Source organism: Tachypleus tridentatus, chromosome 7 (genome assembly GCF_004210375.1).
Source record: "Tachypleus tridentatus isolate NWPU-2018 chromosome 7, ASM421037v1, whole genome shotgun sequence".
In the NCBI taxonomy this organism is placed as follows: domain Eukaryota; kingdom Metazoa; phylum Arthropoda; class Merostomata; order Xiphosura; family Limulidae; genus Tachypleus; species Tachypleus tridentatus.
Window position 1 is genome coordinate 51,983,265 of NC_134831.1, and position 8,547 is coordinate 51,991,811.

General features: G+C 32.5%; 1 long non-coding RNA gene across 2 annotated transcripts; it reads right to left on the minus strand.

Annotated features, from left to right (window-relative positions):
• Positions 1 to 338: 338 nt before the first annotated feature.
• On the minus strand, positions 339 to 7,857 carry LOC143257995 (uncharacterized). 2 transcript variants are annotated; one of them, XR_013032081.1, is made up of 4 exons: positions 7,665 to 7,857; positions 4,511 to 4,852; positions 1,566 to 1,886; positions 339 to 774 (listed from the first exon to the last, which is right to left on the minus strand). It is a non-coding gene; the product is annotated as an uncharacterized LOC143257995 (long non-coding RNA). The 2 variants fall into 2 exon arrangements; XR_013032080.1 differs by having other exon boundaries at positions 339 to 1,886.
• Between the last annotated feature and the right edge of the window lie 690 nt (positions 7,858 to 8,547).

Below are 8,547 nucleotides of genomic sequence, written 5' to 3' on the forward strand. Positions count from 1 at the left end.
TACAATTATTAAGCCTCAATCCTAAATAAAGGTGTAAACAGAAGAATGTATCACAATGTTAGCTAACTATGAATGTATATAAACATGTTAATATGAATTAATTAAACCGTCGAAGCAAAATTATCAAATTTACTTGTCCGGCAACATCACACATTTAAGTATTAACGATAAACCATAATCGTTTTGTTAACATTTATAATCAAAAAACATATGTGTATGTGTGATATTTTTTACTAATATTACCATCAAAAATAAAATAATTGTTTATTAAATTCGTATGTTTCTCACTGTTCTCAAATAAAGGAAGAAATGCCTTTTACTGAAGCAAATAGTACTGTTGTAATTATTAATATTTTGGCGTTACAAATACATGGCAAACCAGAAAAAAGGTATAATTGAATGATATTTTTATTTTTATTCACACTACTAAAATAAACCAAAATATGAATTAAGACTGAAGTCTTACTTCAAGCAACGAACCACCGTAATTTTCAGCTTATTGGATCCCAGGTTTCAAAGTTCGCGTCTCGTTGACGCATTCTCTTTTACTCCGTACGTCGGTGCTGTGGGTATATCTTAAAGAGTGATGACAACATCCAACAGTTATCGATGGGTGTGTGTTTGTTACGTGCCTTTTCTCTAGTCTGTCACTTACTCTATTAGTCGTTGTGTAACTTTGGGCAAATATACGAAGTAAACACAACGTTTTGGGGTCCATAATGTACTTTATTGCTTTCTCTGTCCTCTCTGAATATTGAAAGGAAGATGGAAAACCTGAGTGAACATGAAAAAATTATAGACTGAACGCACTGAAAACTCATTTTATTATAAATAACCATACTTTTTCTGATGTTTTTCATAACTAAAATTGATGGTCCTTAAAAATTTCCACATAGTTGATACAGTTGATAGAATAACGTAAATAAAAAGATGTGTTTCAGAGCAAGTATGAAAGATAAAAACAAAAGTTAGCTAAACCTTACAAATTTGTTTACCACTTTATCTTAAGTGTACTTCAGGGAAAAGTGCATCTGAAACAGTTCGAAAGCGATAAAGTTAAACCCTTATCTTAATAATTCAGAAAATATTTTGAACCTCAGGATACATAAAAATTTAGCTTTATGTAATAAAAACATATATATATGTGTGTGTGTAAGTGAAGAAGTATTGTCTTTTCGAAAATTAATAGTAATATTTTTACAATCATAAAGTTACTAAACATTTGCACTTTACAGATTATATTGTACAGAGAAATTCATAACTTCCAACAGAGATAAGGAAAAGCTTTCTCTTTCGGTTCATTGCAGGAATTGCGTTAACAGTCGTGGTCTTCTATAGCGTAGTAAATGACACTACAAACTGCAGTTTCAAACAATACTATCATGTTATCATATACCAAGTAAATATTATGAAAATGAAAAGAATGAAGTTGATTTATATTTGAAACTCGAAAGTAATTTGTTAAAATATCAATATCATTGAGCACTCTGTGAAATATTTACGACAAAAATTATGCTTAGTTATTTTAGATTGCTTAAAACCGATAAACATTGTATAAAAATTACTTGTTAACGAAATAATTGTTCAATCAGTTGTTGAGAGAATGTTCCTCGTTCACAGTTACCAGTCTTTGAAACCAGTATTTGTGTTATGAATATCTTAGTATATCGTTTTTTCTGAGTCTTGACATGTGCTGTGTTTCCCATCATATTTCATTGCAATGTTTCTTGGATGACGTAAATAAAACAGAACGGTTAACTAAGTCTTCAAACAATCGTCAAGATATTTTCTTCTACGAGTGTCCTAGGAGGCAAAAGTATATGCTTATAAGGCTTTACGGATGGAGCTGACATCGCACTAAGTCCCATAGGTTTGACAAACAAATTCTGAAAACCAGTAAAGGAAAACTATTATTTCTTTATTTGAAATTTACAGCCAGCAAAGCAAGCATACAGCAGTGAATAGTCTGTAAACCCACTATAGTTTCTGAAAAATATATTAATATTGTAATTTTAAAAACTTTTAAAGGTTTCTTACAACATGGAAGTACCATTGTCAAGTGAGAGAAAAGTAAAATCACGGTAATCTTTCAGTAAAACATTTTCGTTTAACTCTGATGGTACCAGTCAAGGAAGAAAAAATCGTGCAAAGAACTATATTAGTTAATGTTTTTCTTTCTTTCTTCTATGTTTCCCGTTAGTATAGCGGTAAGTCTACAGGTTTACAACGCTAAAATCGGGGGTTTGATTCCCCTTAGTGGACTCAGCAGATAGTCCGATGTGGTTTTTGCTATACGAAAGCACACACGCACACACTTCCTTCTGTTATTCTGGCTCGGCATGGCCAGGTGGTTAGGACATTCGACTCGTAGCCAATAGTCGCGGGTTCGAATCCCCGTCACACCAAATATGCCCACCCTTTCAGCCGTGGGGGCGTTATAATGTGACGGTCAGTCCCACTATTCGTTGGTAATAGAGTAGCCCAAAAGTTGGCGGTGGGTGATGATGACTAGCTGCCTTCCCTCTACTCTTACACTGCTAATTTAGGGACGGCGAGCGCAGATAGCTCTCGTGTAGCTTTGCACGAAATTTAAAACAAACAAATCAAACCTTCTGTTATTAAAACCCAATGATCATATTAGATTATAAGTGTGTACCCTGCTCTGATTGCGTAATTGTGTCTTCAAATATAAAGCCAAAAGTGAAAATTATCATTTTTTTTCTCAGGCAAAAATCCCGGAACCCCATATACACCGTCAAAGAGTCCCAGTTACTATATATTACATTAATCGAACAAGCCAACTATGAACATAAATAATTTATCATCTCTGTAACAAGATTGTTCATAAATATAACTTGGTCTATTAAAATGAAACAATAAATGATTGTATCGATTTTAGTCAAGTTTAAAAACGAAATAGTGAGAAACAGAGAAAATATTATATTCTTTAAACTTGTTTTATTTTTATTTTTCACATCTTTTAAAATTCCTTACAATAAGGCTTTGACTAAATTGTAATTATATTTTATATGTAATTCGATCTCTATCTTCTGATACAATTTAATACTGTCTTGTACCTTACAATATACTTTAATATGGTAATAATGTTTTAAATAAAAAATGTGTCATATAGACCAGAATCATTTTCACATTTTTTGTTGTAAGTCGCTTGTTAGCCTCAAACGAAAGTTCCAACAAAACGTCAGATATATGTTTTTCAAAGGCTTCCATTTACGTTTAAATTATTACGTCATAACAATGACATGTTGATGGGTGTGCATAAATTGTTTTAAATGAATTAGGTTGCTACAATTTCAGTCTTGTATTTGAGTTCTGGTAACAGTTATATAAGACCCCTTTTCGTAGAGAAAAGATAAGTGTTATTCCTTACTCACCTGCGGATTGAAGTCCATTATAACACTGAGCAAGAGGATTGTGAAAACATTGCATTCTAAAATGATGCTGCATTACACATAGCCTTTAAACAGTCTTCAAGCTTCAACATCTTAGTTATATTATATCATAACAATAACATAGCATCATAATGTAAAGTCATACGTTTGTTTGTTTGTTTTGAAATTCGCGCAAAACTACTTGAGGGCTATCTGCGCTAGCCGTTCCTAATTTAACAGTGTAAGACTAGAGGGAAGAAAGCTAGGCATCACCACCCACCACAAACTCTTGGGCTACCCTATTACCAAAGAATAGTGGGATTGACCGTCACATTATAACGCCCCACAGCTGAAAGGGCAAGCATGTTTGGTGCTACTGAGATTCGAATCCGAGACCCTCAGATTACGAGTGGAACACCTTAACACACCTGGCCATGCTGGGCCAGATGAAATGTGATACAGTTATGTTTTGTTCTTTTTTTCCAATAGATTTGAATGAAGATTGGGAAGAAATTTAATGCTGTAAAAGCGTGTTAGTACAGTGTTAAATAAAGATAAGAAAATATATGACAGTATGGTAATGGATTAAAAGGAACAAAAGTAGGAATTAGACAATATAGTAGTGATTAATATAACTAAATAAAGATAAAAATACAAATTTGACACTATGGTAGCATGTTAGAATAGTATTTTTATTCAACCCTGGCACATATTCGAGTGGAATGCCTGAGGCTCTCGACAGTGTTTCCTCATTCCGTGCAATTTGGTAAAGACTATAAAATTTATAAGCCTTGCCTCACTGAACAAAAAAACAACGTCATGGTAAGCTCGAATAAATGAGGGAACTAACTAGTTGACAGTCAGTAACCAAAAGCCTTTAGTCAGGATTGCAGAGATCTGTAAGTCCCAGACCACAGACTAAGGTGAAAGAGACACGGAACAACCCCAAGAAAATGCACTTTCTCTTGGATCTCCGACATTTTATACTCAGTTTGATCCCAAGATATTACGTGAAGAGCAGTTGGAACAAAACCTGTAAAAAGGAAAGCTGAGATAAAAGTGGAAAATTTCTCTACTAACAATCACAAATTAACAAACTGAAAAAAGTTAAAAAATACCTAAATAGTCGGGAAAATCTCTGAAGTGTGTCGTTATTACCGTTTCAGGCTTTCTTCAACATGTTTATGAATGTAAGGATAATTGTTTTCGAAGGCCTGCCAATCCGCTCGTCGATTAATCATGTAAGTTTTGTTATTGTTGGAATCATTTTCCGAGTCTGAGATATATGGAACAACAGATACGGCTAGTTGAACCTGTTCGTTTGACTATGTCGTTCTATGATCAATGATTTATAACTAGAGGTTTGTGATTTGTTTCATTAATATAGTGTTGAGAAAGGAGCTTAGAGGTTGTGCTTCTGAGTTGATCAAAGTTCTTCCTCTGGAGAGGTTTTCCACACCCTTAAATGAAAAAAAAAAATCCATGATTATCAATATAATTGGTTGTTGCTTGCGAAGTTACAACAACCTTCATAAACTGGATGGTTTTGCCCATTCTTTTCGAGGTTACCTATAAATGGAAATATCTTGATAATGTTGGACAAATCAATATTATATCTCAAAACGAAAGATCGTGTTCTAGAAAGATCACATATTAGTAAAAATAATATTGTTAAAATCGCACTTATGAACTAATTAGCCAGTTCTAATGTGAATCATGAAAAAACCAGAAGAAAACCTTTCTTTATTTTATTTATTTCCTTTCGACTCATAAATTACTATATTTGTGGTTTAGATTTTCACTAGTTGCTGGGTAACAATGACTGGCGAGATTCTTTTTTCATCGATTCACCATGAAATTGTGGCTAAGAAGCAGTTATCGATTATGAATAATAATGAGTGTTCCCAACCTTATATAGTTTGTAAATCTCGTTAGATCTTTTAATCTTATCATTATTTCTTAGTAACACTTAATGAATGGAAGCTGTATTCACTAATATCTTTGGATACCTGAATGCAAAGCTGCTATAGGGGATACGTTTATTCAAATCAGCAAACCATTGCGTGAAATGATCCTTTCAAGTTTCAATGAGCATGTCATTTTCTGAGTGTTTATTCAAGAAAACGTACAAGCATCAAGAAAAGTGATGAAAGAGAAGTCAATATTTGTATGAGTAGGAAACTTTCATTGTAAATTCCTTGTTTGCAGTGACTATTGTTTGATATTAACATCCTTGATATAAATATACAGAAAGAGATGCACTAATAATGTTTTAGGTTTATTGTAACCTATAATTCATAAATAATGATCTGCGAGAGTAACTATTTTTTCTATGAGAAGTGGATATTTATCATACTAACGTTATAGTGTGTACTTTGTTACTACATAAAGTAGTTGAGCTGTTTTGAAGATCAATAAGGTATTGCAAAATATCCTAGTAAAATATTTACTGTCTGAAGTCAACAGCGAAAACAAAGTTTGATTAATAATACATATATGAAAAATTATATTATTTGTTTGTTTTAGAATGTCGCTTAAAGTTACATAAAGGGTATTTGTACCAGCCCTCCCTAATTTAGCAGTGTAAAACTAGAGAGAAGGCAGCTAGTCTTCACAACCCACTGCCAACTCTTGGGCTACTCTTTTACCAAAGAATAGTAGGATTGACCGTTACGTTATAACTCCCCCACAGCTGAAAGGGTGAGCATGTTTGATGTGATGGCAATTTGAACCTGTGACCCTCAGATTACGAGTCGAGTGCCTTAACGACCTAGCCATGCCGGGCTAAAGTGTAGTGTAACATGAAAAAAATGTATATTCATAAGCGTTTTCTGAATACCTTTAATTCATGATTTATCATTTATTTATCTTAACTTTTATAGTGTGTTCTTTTTCTATACAGTTTCATGTGTATTGAAATTGCTGGTCCTTAGTCGCTAAAATAAGTTTTCAATATTCGAAATTAAATTAGTAACTAGTTCAAAACATTTTGCATATTTTTCTCTTATAATGATAAATATTAAAGCACTATTATGGCTATTCTTAAAAATAATTTATAAAAATAACGTTTACAGTTAATTAACAATTTAATACTTTATATTTAAAGCCTGACAGAAGGGTATGTGTATTTTTCCCATGATTCTTTAAAAAGAATAAGTGAAAGTCCTAATTTTTCCTTTTTTGTCTTGTGTTGTTTATAGTACAAAGTTATATAATAATCTATCCGTACTATATGCAACACGAGAATCAAACCCTACATTTTACTCTTATAATGCCTAACCTTAACGTTGAGCCTTTGGGGACCAATATGCTAAGAATCTTCGAATCCAACACTTCAGTAAACATGCAGATAAATAAGTAGGCGGAAAACATGAAAAACATCAATAGCTTATGTAAATAAACTGAACAAACACCTCAGTTCAGTTTTCGCCTTTATTATCTGAACCATTTCATGTTCCCTCGAGTAGTACTATAAAATGACTTGGTTTTCTCAGATCTTTTATAAGACAAATAATATCATCCTGTTCGCAAGGCTCTGAATTTTATTCCTAGTAGAAAAAAACGTTACATAAAAATAAGTTATGTCTAAAGCATAAAACAGAGAAGCTTAATTCTGGATTTATCACGGCAAAAAGTTTGGTCTTTGAGGTTTTTACTTAAACCCATCATAAAAGCATCATGGTAACTTACCATTCAAATGAGAATATTTGATATGCAAAAATGTGCCATTAACTGCACAGTGCAAAGTTTATTTGAACACAAAGTGATCCTATAAAAACACAAGAGCAACATGATAATTATAAGTAGTTAAAGTATATGAAACCCTTTATTTTAATCAGTGACTGTTTTTAGAAGTAAAATCAAATTTGACACTTTAAAACAATTAGATCGAAAACAGCAACAAAATAACTATTAATATAAATAATTACAACTAAAAAAATATCTATTACGATATAATTGTCAAAATAATGAAACATATTCTTCTTAATATTATATATAATAGTAATATTTAGTAAGCAGGTTGAATAATATCGGTGTTATGCTAAAGATTCTTCCACAGTAAGTGGCTGTAACTTGTTGACGGTAATTTCGTAAAAATAAACGAGCAGCACTTACTTCACTTGTTCAAACTGAAAGCAAACATCACAACAATTAAACGTTTAGCTAAGGGCGGAATCCTCAGAGAAAGGGATTGAGCCAATGACTTGAGCTTAGTACTTACGGAATAGCAGAAATATCCCTTCAATCTTAAAAATATAGAAATTCACTTACTTCGTATGAAATCTAACATACAGTAATTCCTAATCGGAAGAATACCCCACTCAATAAACAGTGAGAGAATCAAAGAAGAATTCTCACGAATATCACTCCCACAGACAAAAAATGAAAGAACAATTTAAGTAAAACTCAACAACCTATGTACATAATTAAAGTTTACACAGACGTCACACACACGAACAAACAAGTGGTATCTAGGATCTGGTAACAAACTGTCTCAGTCTCTGATATCAAAAGTTTGAAGTAGAAGAAACAAAAACACCTGCCGTGGTTATTGCACAATGTTTTACCTGTGAACGCTACGGTCATGTTGCTATATGTAGCATGCGAGTCGCTACAACGCTGTGCTGGTTATGGACGTCACCACTTTACAAAAACACTGCACAAAAAATACGACTTTGTGCTGCCATTGCAACATACATCACACGACTAATTAAAAAGGTTTCCAAATGTACAAAGGCACCAAAACAACACTTTTCAACACAAATAATAACACTATGTAGCAAATTACTCAAAGAACACAACCACAAACTACTTACTATATAAGTAATGTAAAATACAACCCCAACAACACACGCAAATGCAAATAAACAACAAACACTTCAGGGAAAATCCACAAACAAAGTAAAAGAAGCTAAAACAGTTAAATCTAATCCACAACAAACAAAATAGCAACAACAAGTAATTGTGAAAGAAACACATAATACCAAAAACAGGATACCAAATAATAGTCTAAATAGTAGAGGCTATTAAAATATTTTCTAAAGATTTCATTGCACTGTACCAAAATCTAGAAAACAAGCAAGTCTGTATCTCGCTATTTATAAACACAACAAAAACTCACATAATACCAATAATTCCACACATGTTACAAAAA